Raw genomic sequence first — 18815 nt, 5'->3', positions numbered from 1 at the left:
TACAAGTGTTCTCAGGGGAAAAACTGCCTAAAACTTCACTCCCATGCAATATTACTGTCATTGTTGGTTACTGTTATTATTGGTGCTGCTTTATTTTAGAATCAGAAAATATGATTGGTTCTAAGCTTACTCACTTTAATTCTATATGATTGCCTTTAAGAATAACATCATTATATATACTGGAATAATGTACTTGACCATTGTAAAACATTTAACAAATTAAAAACATAAATAACACAATTAAAAATCATTACTGTAAGCATAATGAAGAAACATCCATTGTAACCATTCGGTGAACATCATTTAAGATATCCTAAGGCAAAGAGAAATCAAGAAAAAATAGATAAGATGATTTTATGATGAGACCACATTGTGCATTTCATTTATAAAAATGCCAGCATTATAAATATTATTTTATATCACATATTTGTATAATCGAATTATAAGTATTTACCAAACATAGAAAAACTGGAGTACAATTAAGATGAATATTCAATTTGTCATGTTTGCTTTTGACTCTGTAATCATTTACCATCTCTGAATCTAGGTGAGTTTAAAGTATCACAAGGATGCCTCTCTCAGAGCTTTCCAGACCTCTTTGCTTATCTGGCTCCATTCATTCACTCTCAAGGAAAGTGTGTAAAACAACTCTTTAGGTATAAGCTATTCTTTCTCTCCTTTCACTGTATTTGGTTATCAGAAACTTTATTTATGTAGGTAGAAAAAGTCAACAATTCTGGAGTGAGTACACTTGAGTGTTTTGCTGTGCAGCCACTCTTCAGTGGCTGCTGGTTAACTCAAAGAGTGAAACGTTGAGAGAGGATAAATGACCTCCCTTTAACACTAAGGTCACTAGACAGTAAGAATCACTGTGACTCAGAATACTCTCAGATGCCCTTAGCTTCCAGAAATTAAATCTCTCTTGCTCCATCTGCATCAGCCAGCAAGGCTGAAGAATAAGTCCATCCTTCTTCTTAGTTTCATGCTTGAGAGAAAAATATCCCTTAAAGTTTCGTGCAATTAGACTTCCTTCCCAAAAGGAATGTAATCCCATATTCATCTGTTTACCCACTTAGTCATATACACAAATACAGAGAAAGATAGAGACAGAGACAAAGAGAGACAGTTTGAGAAATATATATATATATATATATATATATATATATATATATATACACACACACACACACATATACACATATATATATACACACACACACACAGAGATCTATATCATCTATACTGTATCTGTATCTATATCTATAGAAAGAGTGAACATAAAATATGTCTTGTACTATTGTAGATTCTTGTTATATAGAATAAAAACAATACACAAAAGCACTTGCCATCATGGAGCTTATCTAATGAATAAGCAAGATAAATAAGTTATTGTTTGTATAAGATAGAAATAATAAAAGATCAATGAAACAAGAAATTAAAATAAAACAAGAAGAAGACATAAGTAGCTTAAAAGAGGTTGTATCATTTTTTAATGAGGTGGCTAAAGGGGCGCCTGGGTGGCTCAGTTGGTTGAGCAACTGGGGTCATGATCCCAGGGTGGTGAGATCAAGTCCTCTGTCAGGCTCCATGTGAGTATGGAGCCTGCTTGTGATTCTCCTTCTACCCCTCTCCCCTGCATGTGTTCTCTCTCTCTCTCTAAAATAAAATTTATTAAAAAAATTAAATAAAGTGGCTAAGGATTAAACTATTTTGGAGACCCTATAAATATGGTTTATGTAATCTAATCAATTAATCCTCACAATAGCTTAACTGTTAAATGGTTTGTTTCTAGAGAAAAATTTCCATTATCTTCTTAGGATTTTAAGTAAATTTAATACCAGAACATATTTATATATTTCCTAGGATAAAATTTCCCAGAAAAACCTTAAGTAAGTTTTTCCCTTTACTTAACCTGAATATATACATATAGTATATATACATATGTGTATATATATATATTCTATATATATATATATACACTACTTATAGAACATATATAGTATATAGTGTATATACTATACATATAATGTGTGTGTGTAGAGAGAGAATATATTTAATATTTATATAGTTGTGTATATATATATTTAGTATATGCATATACTATATGTACATAGAGAGAGAAAGAGCGAATGCCTACAAATTATTTTCTGCTTTGATCTTCTTGCCTTTCAATCAGTTCAGCCCATCTGACCACAGAATGTTATTGACTAGCAAGTCAGAGAGCCTAGGTTTGAAGGTCTTTTCTGTGCCAGTTGTAATAAATTGAGTGAATTATTTAACCTCACTGGGTTTCAAATTCTTCATCTTTAAAATGGGTGATGTTTTCATCACTTACTTCACACAGTTGTGATGGGATTAAACAAAATATCATCTAAAAAGCATCTGGCTTAAAGGAGGTAGATTGTAATGTTTGTTGAATCTGAAATGAAAGTTAACAAAGACTTAGATTGCCGGGTATGAATAGGAGCATTATTAGACAATATTTTCAGATATTCTGGAGTATGATATGACTAGAATTTGAGATGTATTTATAAGAAGTTTTTAAGAGTATAATTCATTACGCCATCTTAGTTGGTGAATTCCTTCATTTTTCAAAACAAATTGGAAAAGACTGTTTAAAAAGGTAGTCTGGCAGCTGATCTCTGATCAATTTTCTTTTATAATAACTCATTGTCAACATTTACTGAACACCTACTGCTAGAGGAAATATGAAGGCAAAAGTAGACTTATCCATTACACTTGAGAAACTTATAACTGATTTTGGGAGAAAAATCAACATAAGAAAAAGATTTTAAATACTAATAGAAGGCAAATAAAATAAAGCCAACTAAGATATACTGGGCTTCACAGACAAATCTAAATCCTATTAAGCATCTTGTTAAAACAAATCATGCCTATGAAATATCTTTTTATTCAAAATATGTACCAATCATAACTTTATGGCAGTTAAAATCTCCAGATCTCTATTTTCATGTAGTGAGTGATACACTTTAAGAATTGGCAGGACTTTCTTTATGTTTAGTCTAGACTGTGATTTTGCTTGGTTAATCTGTTTTGCTAAGTGCATTTCATAATGCTTATTGGTCAGGAGTTGAAATTTCAATTTTCTGTGTACTTTGTTGCAATACTATAATTTCTGCCTGCATTGAGGAATAAAAACAGGGTCATGCTGGTGATACCTTATGATGGGCTGAGGAATTTCCAAAAATGCCAAACCAAGGAGTTGGATGTCAGGGCGAGTATATGGGGAGTAATCTAGAAAACCCTATAAAAAATAAGTACATTCTGAAGTAGAAATAAAGAAATATTGTCCCACTGTAGACCTATAACCCTCATGGAGTTTAATGTACTTTGAAGATACTAGCTCTCATGAAGCCTAAAGCACATTTTATTGGAAATGGAAAACCCAAGTGTTAAACAGAATTTGAAGTAATAGCACATTATTCAGTTTGGGTAAACATGAAGCTTATATTTTATTACTTTAGTTAATATAGTAAATGATATATATGTTTAATTTCATTTTCCAAAAATTTTCATTGCTATCACAAAGAAATGCAATTATTTTTTTTTGTATTGACTTTGGATCTTGCAAAATTGTTAAATTCACTTATTTTAATGAGTTAAAAAAACCACTTCTTACAACTTCCTACATATACAAGCATGTTCCAAGTAAAACAGTTGTATTCCTTTCAATGTGTATGCATTTTATGTTCTTTTTCTTGCCTATTGCACTGATAGAACCACAAGTATTGAAGTGATATAAGTAAATGCTGTTGCCTTTTTAAAAAAACTTTATGAACAAAGCCTTCACTATCTCACCGTTGAGTAGCATGTGAGCTGTAGATACTAATAAATTCCCCTTATGAAGGTGAGTAGGTTTTCTTTTACTCTAGGTTCTAAGAAATCTCATCATTAATGGTGGTTGAAATTTACTGAATGGCTGTTTTGCATTTTTTGACATAGAGATATGGTCATAATTTTCATTTCCCTGATGAATAATGATGTTGAGTAATTTTTCATGTGCTTATTGGTTATTTGTATAACTTCTTTTTGAAATGCCTGTTCAAGTTGTTTGCCTGCTTTTTTTTTGGAGTTGTTTAGTTATATTATTGTAAATATTTTTTATATGTTCTAGATTTGAGCCTTTTGCAAAGGTATTTTTTAAAATAGTTTCTCCCAATGTGGCTTTTCATTTTATTAATTGTATGCTTTGAAAAGAATGTGTTTTTAATTTTGGTGAAATTTAGTTACGTTTTTATTTTTTAAGTCTATTTATTTATTTTGAAAGAGAAAGAGAAGGAGGGAGGGGCAGAAAGGGAGGGAAAGAGAGAATCCCAAGCGGGATCCATGATGTCAGCACACAGCCCAAAGGGGGGTTCAATCTCACAAACAGTGATATCACGACCTGAGCGGAAATCAAGAGTTGGGCGCTTAACTGATTGAGCCATCCAGACGCCCCTACTTATGTTTTTATAGTTGGTGCTTTTTGTGCCCTCTTTTTTTAAAAAAAAATTAATGTTTTATTCATTTTCTGAGAGAGAGAGAGAGAGAGAGAGCAGGGGAGGGGCAGAGAGAGACAGGGAGACACAGAATCCGAAGCAGGCTCCACAGCCCAGAGCCTGATGTGGGGCTCCAACTCACAAAGGATGAGATCATGACCTGAGCCGTAGTTAGACACTCAACCGACTGATCCACCCAGGTGCCCCTTTTTGTGCCCTGTTTAAGAAACCTCTGCTTATCCCAATTACAGCAATATTTCTCTTGTATTTTCACATAAAATGTAATAGCTTTAGAAATCAAAACAGGATGTATTACCCCCTCCCCCTAAAGTAAAAAGACACATAGTTGAATGGAACAGAATAGGGAATAGAGAGCCCAGAAATAAGCCCATGATTATATGGTCAATTTATCTTCAGTAAAGGAGGCAAAAATATCCAATGGGGAAAAAAAAAACCCTCTAACAAATGGTGTTGGGAAAACTGGATAGCTACATGCAAAAGAATAGAGGGGATCACTTTCTTACACCATACACAAAAATAAGTTCAAAAGACCTACATATGAGATAGGAAATTATCAAAATCCTGGAAGAAAGCACAGGCATCAGCCATAGCAACTTTTTTTCTAGATAGGTCCCTGGGCAAGAGAAACAAAAGCAAAAATAAACTCTTGGGACAATATCAAAACAGAAAGCTTCTCCCCAGTGAAGGAAATAATCAACAAAACTAAAAGGCAATCTACTGAATGGGAGAAGATACTTGCAAATGTCCTATCTGATAAAGTGTTAGTATCCAAAATATATAAAGAACTTATACAACTCAACACCAGAAAAACAAATAATCCAATTAAAAAATGGGCAGAAGACATGAACAGACATTTCTCCAAAGGAGACGTTCAGATGGCCAACAGACTCATGAGAAGATACTCAGCATCACTCTTCATCTGGGAAATGTAAGTCAAAACCATAATGTGATATCACCTCACACCTATCAGAATGGTCAAAATCAAAAACACAAGAAATAAGTGTTGACAAGAATGTGGAGAAAAAGGAACACTGGTTTACTCTTGGTGGGAATGCAAACTGGTGCAGTCACTGTAGAAAAGAGTATAGAGGTTTCTCAAAAAAATTAAAAATAAAACTACTCCATTATCCAGTAATTACACTACTTGGTATCCACCCAAAGAATGCAAAAACACTAATTCAGAAGGATACATGCACCCTTATGTTTACTACAACATATTTACAATAGACAAATTATGGAAGCAGCCCATGTCCATCGATAGATGAATGGATAAAAAAGAGGTGATGTATAGAAAGAGAATGGAGTATGTATTATTTAGCCATAAAAAAGAATGAAATCCCCCCACGTGCAACAACACAGACGGATCTAGAGTGTATAATGCTAAACAAAACAAGTCAGTCAGAGGAAGAAAAATACCATATTTCACTTATATGCGGAACTTAGGAAACAAAATAAACAACAACAAAAGGAGACAAACCATACACAGACTCTTAACTATAGAGAACTAGAGAACAAATGCATGGTTACCAGGGAGGAGGTGGGTTGGGGGATGGGTGAAATAGATGAAGGGGATTAAGAGTACATTTATGTTGATGAGCACTGAGTAACATATAGAAATGTTGAATCGGTATATTGTACACCTGAAAGTAACATATAACAATGTATGTTAATTACACTTGCAATAAAACCAAAAAATATAATAGTTTTAATTATGGGTAGATCTATGCTCTGAGTTTTTTCTTATGGATGGTTTGAAGTAAGATCTGAGGCTCATCCCTTCCCTCACCCCCCATAGAATATTCAGTTGTCCTACTATCATTTGTTCACAAGATTTCTTTCCTCTATTGAATTATGTTGGCAATTTTGTGAAAACTCAATTGACCATGTAAGTATAGGTCTATTTCTGGACTATTTTCTTCCATTGCCCTATGGCACCAATGCTTCATCTTGATTACATTGTCTTGATTACTGCACTTTGAAATGTCTTCTGAATTGTTCTGCTTTTAGAAAATTGTTTTGACTTTTCTAGATCATTTGCCTACATAAACATTTTAAAATCAGCTTGCTAATTTCTTCCAAAAAGCCTTCTAGAATTTTGAATTGTATTGAATTTAATCTACAGATAAATGTGGAAAAAATTGTCCATTTTTAACAATATTGAATCTTTCAGTTCCCCAATATAACGTATCCCTCCATTTACTTTTGTTCCTGTAAATTTCTTTTACAATGTTTTTACAATGTTTTGTAGTATTCTTTGAATGAATCTTATACACTTTTAGTTTAATTTATTTATAAATATGTTACTTTGGTGCCAGTAGTAATTAAGCTTTAATTTATTTTCTACTTTTTTATCATGAGATATTTATTTTATTTTTCATTAAAATTTTTTTAATGTTTATTTATTTTTAAGAGAGAGACAGAGCTCAAGCTGGGGAGGGGCAGAGAGATAAGGAGACACAGAATCAAAGCAGGCTCCAGGCTCCAAGCTGTGATCCCAGAGCCTGATTCAGGGCTCCAACTCAGGAACCATGAGATCATGATCTGAGCCCAAGTTGGATGCTCAACCAACTGAGCCACCCAGGTGATCCATCATGAGATATAATTTTAAAACTGTGTTTTGAATGCTTATCTTGTATTCTGAAACCTTCCTACATTCATACATTTGATTTGGTAGCTTTTTTGGTAAATTCTGTAGTGTTATCTACATAAACAGTTGTGTCATTAGCAAATAAAAGTTTTACTTTTGTTTCAAATGTATGACTTTCCTTTTTTTACCTTATCTTATTGCCTTGGCCTAGAACTATAGTTAAATGGTGAATAAAAGTAGAGAGAGAAAATATCCATATTTTGTTTTCCCCTGACTTTTGGTGTGCAGATTTTATACATCAAGAATGATTATATACTTTGTTCTTTTATTTTTGTAGATTATAGGTATCTGTTGAGTAAGTTCTCTTTAATTCCTAGTTTGCTGAGAGATTTTTTTTCATGAACGGACTTTGAATTCAGTCAAATTTTTTTTTGGCATCTATTCAGATGATCACTTTGTTAATATGGCTAAATACAGTGATTAACTTCCTAATGTTAATAGACTGTTTTTGAATGTTTGAGATGAACCACACTTGATCATGGTGCATCATTTTTATTTTCTAACTATAGAAATTGATTTGTTAACATGTATTATTTTAAAATCTATTTCTCAGGTCTTTATTTTTCTTTTCTTCCAATGTCATTGTCTGGTTTTGGCATCAGTATAATGGTAGGCTAACGAGATGAAAAATGTTCCCTTCCAGTCTATTCTCTGAAGAGTTTTTGAGATTGGTATTATTTAAACTTTAAAAGTTTGATAAAATTCACCAGTGAAATAATTTTGTGTCTTGAGTTTTGTTTTTTCACTTTGTTTTAACAGAAGGCTTTTAATTATATTTTCAATTTATTTAATTGGTATAGACTTATTTGGATTTCTATTTTAAATCTCTTCTTGGATCAGTTTTGGTAATGTGTATCTTTCAATAATTTTTATTTTTTGTCTAAACCATTAAATTTGTGTGCAAATTATGCATAATATTCCCATATTAGTCTCTAGTATTTGTCATGATACTGTAATTCAAGATCTAACGTATAGGATCTGTTATTATATTCTCTCCCATTGCAGATATTGGTAACTTTTTTCTTAGGTATTATTTTTATACTAAACCAGTTAGATGCTAATTAACTTTATTGACCTTTAAAAGAATCTTCTGATTTCCTCTATTTACTAAGTTTTATTACTGTTCCTTACTATTTCCTTTCTTCTAGTTACTATGTGTTTACTTTTTCTCTTATTTCTTGAGGTATGAACTTGCATCATAAGGTCATTGATTTTTAGATCTTTCTTCTTTTCTAGTATACACATTTAGCACTATAAGTTTCCCTTTATGCATAGATTATTTTGTATTTTTGTTATTATAAAAATATTTCTAATGTTCTTGTAATTTCCTCTTTGACCCATGGACTATGTAGAGGTCTGTATTTAATTTTCGGGTAATTAGGTTTTCTAATTATCTTATTGCTAGTGACTTCTAATTTAATTCTATTATGTTCAGAGAGCACACTGTATATGATTTTATCTTTCAAGTTTATTATTTTTTATAGGCCATATACGATCTATGCTGGTAAACATCCCTTGTATATCCAAAAAGAATGTGTATGGTGTAGGTTTTTTGATATACTATTGATAAATATCAGTTAGGTCAAGGTGGTGGTTTGTATCTTTCAGACCTTTTATGCCTTTTATGCCTTTGCTGATTCTTTTCTCTAGTTGCTCTATCATTTGCTTAGAAAGGATGTTGAATTCATTTTCTATTGCTGCTGTAAAAATTATCACAAATTTAGTGGCTTAAAACAACATCCGTTTATTATCTCACAGTCCTGTAGGTCATAAATCCAGGCACAGCACAGCTCTGCTATTTTTCTATGATGGGTTTCACAAGGCCAAAGTGTCCCAGGGTTGTGCTTCTTTCTGGATGCTCTGGGGATGAATCCACTACCAAGCTCATTTAGGTTGTTGGAAAAATTCATTTTTATGCAGTTGTAGGACAGAGATCCCCCATTTCCTTGCTGGCTGTCATTCAGAGGCTGTTTTCAGGCATTCCTTGATTCATCTCTCTCTTCCTCCGTGTTGAAAGCCAGCAATGACATTTAGAGCTCATCTCACACTTCAGATCTCTTTAACCTCTCTTTCTGCTTCATTTCGACTCTGTCTTCTTTTTCTGACATAGGTCTCTGACTTTTCTGCCTTCCTCTTGTGCTTCTAAGGTCTCATGTGATTGCAGCGGGCTCACCTGGATAAACTAAGCTAGCTCCCTATTTTAAAGTTAGCTGATTAGTAACCTTCATTAGATTTGCAAAGTTTCTTCATAGCAGCACCTAGATTAGTGTTTGATTGGTTAACCAGGGGACGATAATCTTGGGGATTTCTAGAATTCTATCATTGTTGTTAACATCTTGACTCATTATGTAGGTTTTGCTATTTCTTCCCTTAATTCTGACATTTTTGCTCCATGTACCTTCAACCATATTTATTAGACCGCACACATTTATTTCCTCCTTAAAAATGAATGCTTTTAGGGGCGCCTCGGGTGGCTCAGCCGGTTAAGCGTCCGACTTCGGCTCAGGTCATGATCTCAGGGTCCGTGAGTTTGAGCCCCGCGTAGGGCTTTTGCTGACAGCTCAGAATCTGGAGCCCGTTTCAGATTCTATGTCTCCCTCTCTCTCTCTGCCCCTCCCCTGTTCATGCTCTGTCTCTCTCTGTCTCAAAAATAAATAAACATTAAAAAAAAATTAAAAAAAAGAATGAACACTTTTATCCATGAGAAATGCTGGCTTTGTCTCTAGTAATACCTTTTGTCTTGCAATGTATTTTGTGTGGCAAATATCCCTTCTTGCCTTTTTATCTCTTATTTTTCCTGTTTGCATAGCCTCTTTCTTCCATCCATTCACTTTTAGCGCCACTGTGCCTTGTATGTAAAATATGTCTCATGTAGAGAGTATATAGGTGGATTGTATCTAATCTCACAAGACAGGTTTCTTATAGAAAAGTTGCTAAGTGCACTTGGCCCTTAAACCTTTGTTAAAAATCCAGTTTTTTGTTGTTTTTTTTTAATCCTTGTCAATAGCAGTTCCTATTTTCACTCACTGCTCATCTAAGGATAAAAGCCAAGGTGGGTCTCTTCTCCAATAGGAGAGGCTGATGCTTTCTTATTTGGATTTCTTTAGTTTTCTATGCATTCTTGGATTTCAGATGGGTTTATTTTTTTTTAATTCTTTCAAAATTTTTATTTATTAATTTTTACTTTTTTTCTTTTTTTTACCTATTTTGAGAGAGAGACAGAGAATGAAAGAGCAGGAGAGGGGCAGAGAAAGGGAGAGACAGATCCCTAAGCAGGCTCCATGCGGCCAGTGCAGAGCCGAACGTGGGGCTCAAAATCACAAACCATGAGATCACGACCCGAGCCAAGATCAAGTCAGATGCTTAACCGTCTAAGCACGCAGGTGCCACTTTTTTTTTTTTGAGTTATGATGTGATTTGTGTTTCTCAAAGACAGAGTAAAAGGCATAAGGTTTACCCCCTTATCTCAAACAATAGTTTTGACACATGGCAATGGAAGACAATAATCTTAGAGACGGGAAACAGATGAGCCCTACAATTTCACAAGCAAAAAACCTCAAAGTGTCCAAACAGCAGTTTGGGTAAGAAGAATCCAGGTGAAGACCTGTGGTAGACATTAGTAGAAGACTAAACCATGGTAAAAATTACAATCTGACAAAAGAATAATAAAAATGCCACAGATCAAAACTGTGGAACACAATGTAATATTTTGGTAAATGTGTATAGTCTTATATACTTAAATAATATATAGGATGATAATAATAAAGTATACTTCCAACTGTGTAACTTAGAAAACTAAAAACAGAATAAATCTAAAGAGGGGAGGAAGGAGACGTTTGAAAGGATAATAATAAGAATTAATAAATAGAACACTCTGGCACAACAGAAAGTTTTAATAAAGACAGAATTAAGTATCTGTAAGGGACTAATATATGAATCAACATCTAGAAAATCTGTTCATACAATAGAGAGAAGACTTCAAATAAGCAGTATTAATTTCCAAATGCAAACAATAACAAATATATGAAGAGACTTACCACTGTAGATAGTTTTTGTAATAATTGTAATAATAGAGGGTAACCTTGCCTGGGGGTTCATGGGTGAAGAAAAAAAATGGCTTCATTAATGACTCCAGACACCATTCCAAAGTATTTTGGGAAGAAAGAGAAGATCCCTTCTATGGCATGCATCTTATAAAAGTGATCATGTACAGGGGTATCTGTGTTAGGAAGAGTTACTAAAAGAGAAGATATTCAAATGTCCCTCATTTGAATGGTGTGGTCATTTCCACACTTACCATAACTTGATGGTCTTTTGTGTGGATGTAGTGTAGTATGGAATTATTTGAATCCTCAAATGTTAGGATCCCTTTGGAGGAATCCAGAAGAGTTTTGATTCATAATTAACCCTCCCCTATAGTGAGTAGGATTGAAGGAGCATCCCATAATCAATTCCCTGTGGGTTTAACCTTCTTCTTCATGAACCTCTTATCCCGACAATCTTTGTCCATTTTTTACCACTTGAAAACCAATTAAAGATTGTTGCATATTTTCTCCTGCAAGTCATTTACAAATGACACTATCTGGGAGAGTATTTTACAAGGATTGGCAGTAGATTGTCTTTTATTAAGAAACATAAATTCTCTGAAAGATCCAATATACCCCTAGGAAAAAGCTGATGCTGAAACACTTTAAAAATCCCTGCAGTTGACTAGAAATGACATTTAAACTAAAGGCCCAGAGAGATTTGACAGCACTCTCTCGAAAGCATTATGACAGGAACTCCTTTAGTTCTATGAATTTTATATGAACAACATTTTTTTTTCCCTGAGACTGACAGTTGGAGATAGATTCTGTTATTACTGAAAAGTACAGACATGTCCTTTCAGTTCAAAATGAAAACAGCCATTAGTGATAGATAAATGTTTCTTTTCCCCTTTACTTCATCTGTTTTAAGTTGCGAACCCTCAGGGTAAATATGCCTAGAATGTAAACACGTTTCTTTGTTTTTTGTTTTTTTGTTTTCTATAGCAAGTGTTACAATGGGATGGTATGTCAAACCTTTACCTAATTCTTTGTCAGGTATTTATCCTATTTTGCAAATCAGTTATCACAGTGCTGCCCTAGCTTATAATGAAACAAAACTGGAACTGTCCTGAACTCATCATATTTTTATGCACTTCCCTTAATAACCTTCCATATGACTTGCAGTTCAAAAATATGTAACTGACTAAGCATGAAACAGAGAAAAGTTGACAAAGAAAACATATTATACTTAGAATATGCAAAATGGAGACCTAAATATCCAGAAAATTTTTTTTTCAGTAATATGGATACTTTTTTCCATTCAAAATAACTGGAACAAATTTCTGTTAAATAATGATGGTAGACCAAGTGGCATCCCTTTGAAATGGGCATGAATACATGCCATAGTTATTTTTTTACCATACAAATAACTAGAGTAAAAATGAACACTCCAAATAATAAAACAATAGAAATTGCTCCTATTTTGCGATGGTCTGTGCAATGTTTTCATTCTTACCATTCTGGATTTAAATCTTTATAGTTTATATCAGCATCTTTTTTTTGCATTTGAGGAGTGATAAACTGATACCAATCAGATTGATAGCTACTATTTTTATAAATGGAAGCACTTGTTTCTTTTCATGCTTTGCATTTTATATTCTCTAAGCTGACTGTGCATTTTTTCTTATGAATTATATGAAACCTATTTTTCTTTCTTGCTTGTAAAACTATTGAGGCTGTGATGAATTTCAAGGTATGCATTATTGAATATCAATTCCAGATATTATCTTCAAGAGTATATGTGAATAGAGAAGTAGTTTGAAGAATTTCACTTTCAATAGATCTGAAACTTTACTTTAAAGGTTTCTAGTAAGGATAGAGTTATCCCATTTGTCAGGAATATTTGGAATGGCTTTTGGTGATTTTAAAATAGGTTTTACTAACAAATAATACACATAACGCAAATGTTGATAATAACTAACAAATGTTATGGTAGTTAAAATAGTGTATTCTTTAAAGCACGCAGGCATGTCCACTTGGTTGTCATTTAAAAAAAGAGATGAGGGGCGCCTGGGTGGCTCAGTTGGTTAAGCGTCCGATTTCAGCTCAGGTCACAATCTCGAGGTCCGTGTTCGACCCCTGTGTCGGGCTCTGGGCTGATGATTCAGAGCCTGGAGCCTACTTCTGATTCTGTGTCTCCCTCTCTCTCTGCCCCTCCCCCGTTCATGCTCTGTCTCTCTCTGTCTCAAAAATAAATAAACTTAAAAAAAAAAAAGCTGCTGAGGATTCAACTCAAAAAAAAAAAAAAAAGATATGAACCTAAAATTTTCTAAAATAGTCTATTTTCAATTGATATGGAACAAATGGGAATACCAGTGTAATGAATTATGTGTATATATGTGTATATATATTTTTCAGAAATAAAATTAGAAATACAGCAATGCAGGAGACTGAAAAATCCAACTTCAGGCTCCAGCCTGCTTGTTACACATGGTTGTGTTGATGGAGCTTTTGTAGAATGCAGCTAAAATAATATGTAAAATAGTATCATTCAGTTGTTTAACAAATAGTGTATACTTACAAAGGGGGAAATTTATGATTGAGAGCATTTTAACTCAATTTGGAAAGCAATAAAATAAAAAAAAGCCCAAGGCCATACTACGGTTAGTCATAGCACAATGTGCTTCACTGTTTTCTTTCATTCTTAGTATTTCTTTCTTATCATTAACTTTAAAAATACATTTATGATTTTTCCCCTTCATTAATTCCTCAAAAGTAATCTTGGGCTTCTCATCATTTTGTGTGCCATAATTTGACCTGAGAAATAAATGAAGAAAAAAGAAAAAGAAAGTTTCCTCATTAAATAGAATTCAAATAAGGCATAGCCCAGGAATATCAGCTGTACCGCTTAATATGTACTGGAGAATATCGAACTTGACTACATCATTCTCAGCAAGCTGGGTAAAATCTATTTATATTTGTGAGTCTTTGGAGACTGAAAGAAGTTAAAACTTCAGTGGGGTTGGAGTTTCTGAACTCCTGGATGAATATTTATCAATATTTCCCTCATAGTTAATTCTATTTGTGTTCTGCTTAAGAAATCTTCACATACCGCAAGGCCACGAAGATATATTCACCTAAGATATATATATTCTATGAAATTCTAGAAATTTTATTATGTTACCTTTCATAACCAGCTTAAAATACAAATGTGAGTATGGATTGCAGTCAGAGAATATAAACCACTCTGTTAATTTTCTTTTTCCTTTCTGAAAAAGGTAGCAGAGAAATGAGAAAGTAACAGAAGAATTAGAGTATGTAAAGGGTTTATATTTGCTTACTGATTTGGTTGATTTGATTGATTGATTGGTTGATTGATTGATTGATATTCCAGACATCAAAGCTTGTTGTCAGCTTGTAGAAAAGATCCAAGAGGAAGGGAGAAATGAATGATATAGGCAGAAACAAAACATGTAAGGTTGAAGGCCTTGGGAATGTGAGGAATTAGTTGGGACCTATTACTTAAGTATGGGGATTCTCTATTGACAGGAACAGAGTGTTTTCTTGCCTTGTGGGAGAGCAATTAAGGACAATAGATTCATGGGCATAGTGCAAAGAGAACTCTGAGTACTTCGATTTTCTTAACAAAGTATGAAGCAGTGTCATTAGTGGAGATGGGTTCATAAGAGCAAGATCTCAATGGAGAAAAGATGTATAGGTATTTTAGGAAATGGGAATGTTAATTATTGTCCTTACCCACATTCATAACCGCCCATATTTTAAGCTTTCCTGTGTGTGTGTGTGGGGGGGGGTGGTGTTTGAGGATGTGTGTGTGTGTGTGTGTGTGTGTAGACTAAACGAGATAAATGTAGAAGAATGTAGCTTTGTTTTGATAAATGACTTCTTATTTACTGTCTCTAACCTTACACATATTGGATAAACAGGATAAACAGCTCTTTCTATTCTCAAGAGAAGATTTATCAAAGTAAAAACAATGGGTCGGAGCACGAAGGAACTTGAAGTGAAGGATAATGGTACTTTTGACCAGAACCATGCTGGAGTTCAATGAGGACTGATTATGAATTACCACTACGATGTAAGTCCTTAAGCCATGACCTGCTGGCCCACCGGGTGCTATCAAGTGAACTGTGGCAACAGGCTCATTTCCTACCCGTATGTAAGTCCCGTATTAAAAGGTCCTGGGCATCTCTGTACAACTGTACTATAGCAACTTGAAAGTTCTGTAGCAGATGGGAACCGTTAAGAAACATAAAAAGTTTCTTGAAAAGAGAATCTCACAAGGAAATCTTACACATAAAAATTGTAAATCGCAACTCAAATGTCTTCAGGGTTTTTATATTTTACTTATTCTTGGGATATGCTATAGCACGTTGCTTCAGAATTTATTGCAATTTGCTTTTCTTCTTTAGTGTTGCTAAACACCAGACTTATAAAATTATCCTAAAATCACACAATAGAAAACAGTTTTAAAAGCCTGGTAAACTTTATACAAGGGAAGGCAGGAAAGAGATTTCTCTTCAGTTTGATATGAAACTGAGCCTAGAAACTATTTTCTTTTTTTTCTTCATTTTATTTGCTTTGCTGGAAGTTTGCTTGATTTCTCTCTCTCTTTCTCTCTCTCAATTCCTTTTGGTCATTTCCTTCTGTCTTTTTTAATGAAATTCTTCCTGGATCCTTTAAGTATGAGCCATAGGTTAAGTTTTCAAATACACATTGAGCCTTGAGAATTGAAATATCAACTTTTTTATTCCCTTTTCTTCCTTTTGACTCTTTTTTCCCCTCTTTTATCTCCTTGATTCTTCATTTCAATAATTAGTTTGGACAAAATTAACCTTATAGTTATTTCTCAGATCATTTAGTTAAAAAGTAAAAGTGACAGATGCATTGCAATGAGTAGTTGGCATAACATACAGACATTTTACTAACTTTCAAACTCATTAATTTATTTGCTACATAAAATGCTTCCTGCAGGGTTATGTACATGATAGAAACAATAATATGGTTCTCCCACGGCCAGAACTGATGATAAATCAGTGGTTTCAAACTCTGGGGAATAACCATGAGATCTTGAGCTAGATTGCCTGAGTTTGAATGTTGGACTTCACATTTATTATTTGGATAAGTGCACAAGTTACTGAGGCTCTCTGAGACTCACTTTCCTCATCTGCAAGTAAAGATAGCACGAGTGCTTTTTTCTATAAAACTATTATTGTGATTTAATCAGATAATGCCTGAAAGGACTTTCACCAATGACTGATACAGAATAAAGGTTGAATGGCGTTACTTAATGTTATTATCAAATTCAAAGTACAATTAGCTACTTCTTTCTTAAATTTTTCCACAAATTAGTGGCATCATTTCCCCATCTTTTTTATTGGTGATATGGTAGGCAATCAGTCACAGCATTTCTACATGTATTATGTAATTTTATACATAAAATACATATATACATATATATATATTTTGATCAATTATCTCTACATTTGTGTTGGTCTCCATAATGACCTTATACTTCAAAGTGTAAATAGTTAGGGAATTTTACTCTCTTGAAAAACCACAAAATCATAAGAATTTGTAATGTTACAAGGAATATTATGCTATAATGTGAATTAAAATGTAATATACAATCATATTAGAGTGTAATCTTATGTTTATAAAATATGGGGAAATACTGGAATAAAATATACTGATGTCTATACTGATCATCTCTGATTTGTAGAAATATAAAAGTTCTTGTTTCCTGTTTTTTTATTTCATTGTTTTCATTGCTTTTAATATTTTATTTATTTATTTTTAAACATTTTTAAAAATACTTATTTATTTCTTGAGAGAGACAGACAGAGCATGAGTAGGATAGGGGCAGAGAGAGAGGGAGTCACAGATTCTCAAGCAGGCTTTGGGCTCAGAGCCTGATGTGGGGCTGGAACTCACAAACCACAAGATCATGACCTGAGCTGAAGGCAGATGCTTAACCAACTGAGCCACCCAGGCACCCCATGTTTTATTTATTTTTAAGAGAAAGAGAGAGACAAAATAAGAGCAGGGGAGGGGCAGAGAGAGAGGGAGGCACAGAATCCGAAGAAGGCTCCAGGATCTGAGTTGTCAGCATAGAGCCCGAAGCAGGGCTTGAACTCGTGAACCACAAGATCCTGACCTGAGCTGAAGTCAGATGCTTAAACGGCAGAGCCACCCAGGCACCCCAATAGATTTCAGTTTTTAGAGCAATTTTAGATTTACAGGAAAAGTTTGTAGTAAGTACAGAGCTCCTATATCCTCTTACTCTCCCCATGTCTGTACAGTTTCTCCTATCATTAAAATTTTGCATTAGTGTCGTGAGTTTGTTACAATGATTCAACATTAATAAATTATCATTAACCAAATTCCATTGTTTACATTACTTTTCCTGTTACATAGTTCTATAGATTTTGTCAAATACATGTTATGAATCAACCATTATAGTATCACACAGAATGGTTTCACTGCTCTAAAACCTCTCAGCTTCCATATACATTGGGAAATGAAATGATTCCCACAATCAAGTGAACACATCCATCACCTCACATAATTACTTTTTGGGGGAGGGGAAGGGTTAGCCATCTTAAGATCTACTCTTTCAACAAATTCTGAGTATACAAAACAGTATTATTGACTACAGTCACCATGCTGTATGTTAGATCCTCAGAACTTATTCATCTTATGACTGAAAGTTGACCAACCTCTTCCCATATCTCCCACCCCTTCCACCCCCAGCCTCTGGCAATCACCATTCTACCCTTTCTGTGGTCCAACTATTTAAACGTTTTTTTTTTTTTCAACTCTCCACATATAAGTGAAAGAATACAGTATTTGTCTTTTTCTGGTTTATTTAAATTAGCAAAATGATCCAACATTAGATTCAATGTTCCAAATGGCATAATTTCCTTCTTTTTTATGGATGAATAATATTCCATCGTATATATTTACCACATATTTTGATCCTTCCATCTGTAGATAGATACTTGGGTTGTTTCCATATCTCACTTACTGTGAATAATAGTCCCTGTTAAAAGGAACATGGGAGTACAGATAACTCTTGAAAATAATTATTTTGTTTCCCTTGGATACCCAGAGGTGGGATTGCTGGATCATATGGTAATTCTCTTCCTAATTTTTGAGAAATCTCCCTACTGTTTCTGTAATGGTTGCACTAATTTACATTCTCACCAATAGATTAAAGGGTTTCCTTTTCTCCACATCCTTGCCAACATTTGTTATCTCTTGTTTTTCATAATAAAGATTCTTTTTTGAAGTGATATGACTTTGTGGTTTTTATTTGCATTTCCATGATGATTAGTAATTGTGAACATCTTTTAATATACCTATTGGCCATTTGTATATCTTCTTTGGAAAATGTTAATTCAGGTCCTTTGCCTATTTTTCAATTGGGTTATTATTATTATTTTTTTTTGCCACTGAGTTGTATGAGCTCCTTATATATTTTGAATATTAACTCCTCATTGGATATATGGTTATTCATTTTCTCCCATTCCATAAGTTGCCTTTAATTTTGTTGATTATATTTTTTGTTGTGCATGCACTTTTAAAGAGGCAGGAAGGCATACT

Source organism: Acinonyx jubatus, chromosome A3 (genome assembly GCF_027475565.1).
Source record: "Acinonyx jubatus isolate Ajub_Pintada_27869175 chromosome A3, VMU_Ajub_asm_v1.0, whole genome shotgun sequence".
NCBI classification, from domain to species: domain Eukaryota; kingdom Metazoa; phylum Chordata; class Mammalia; order Carnivora; family Felidae; genus Acinonyx; species Acinonyx jubatus.
This window is presented reverse-complemented; position numbering follows the sequence as displayed.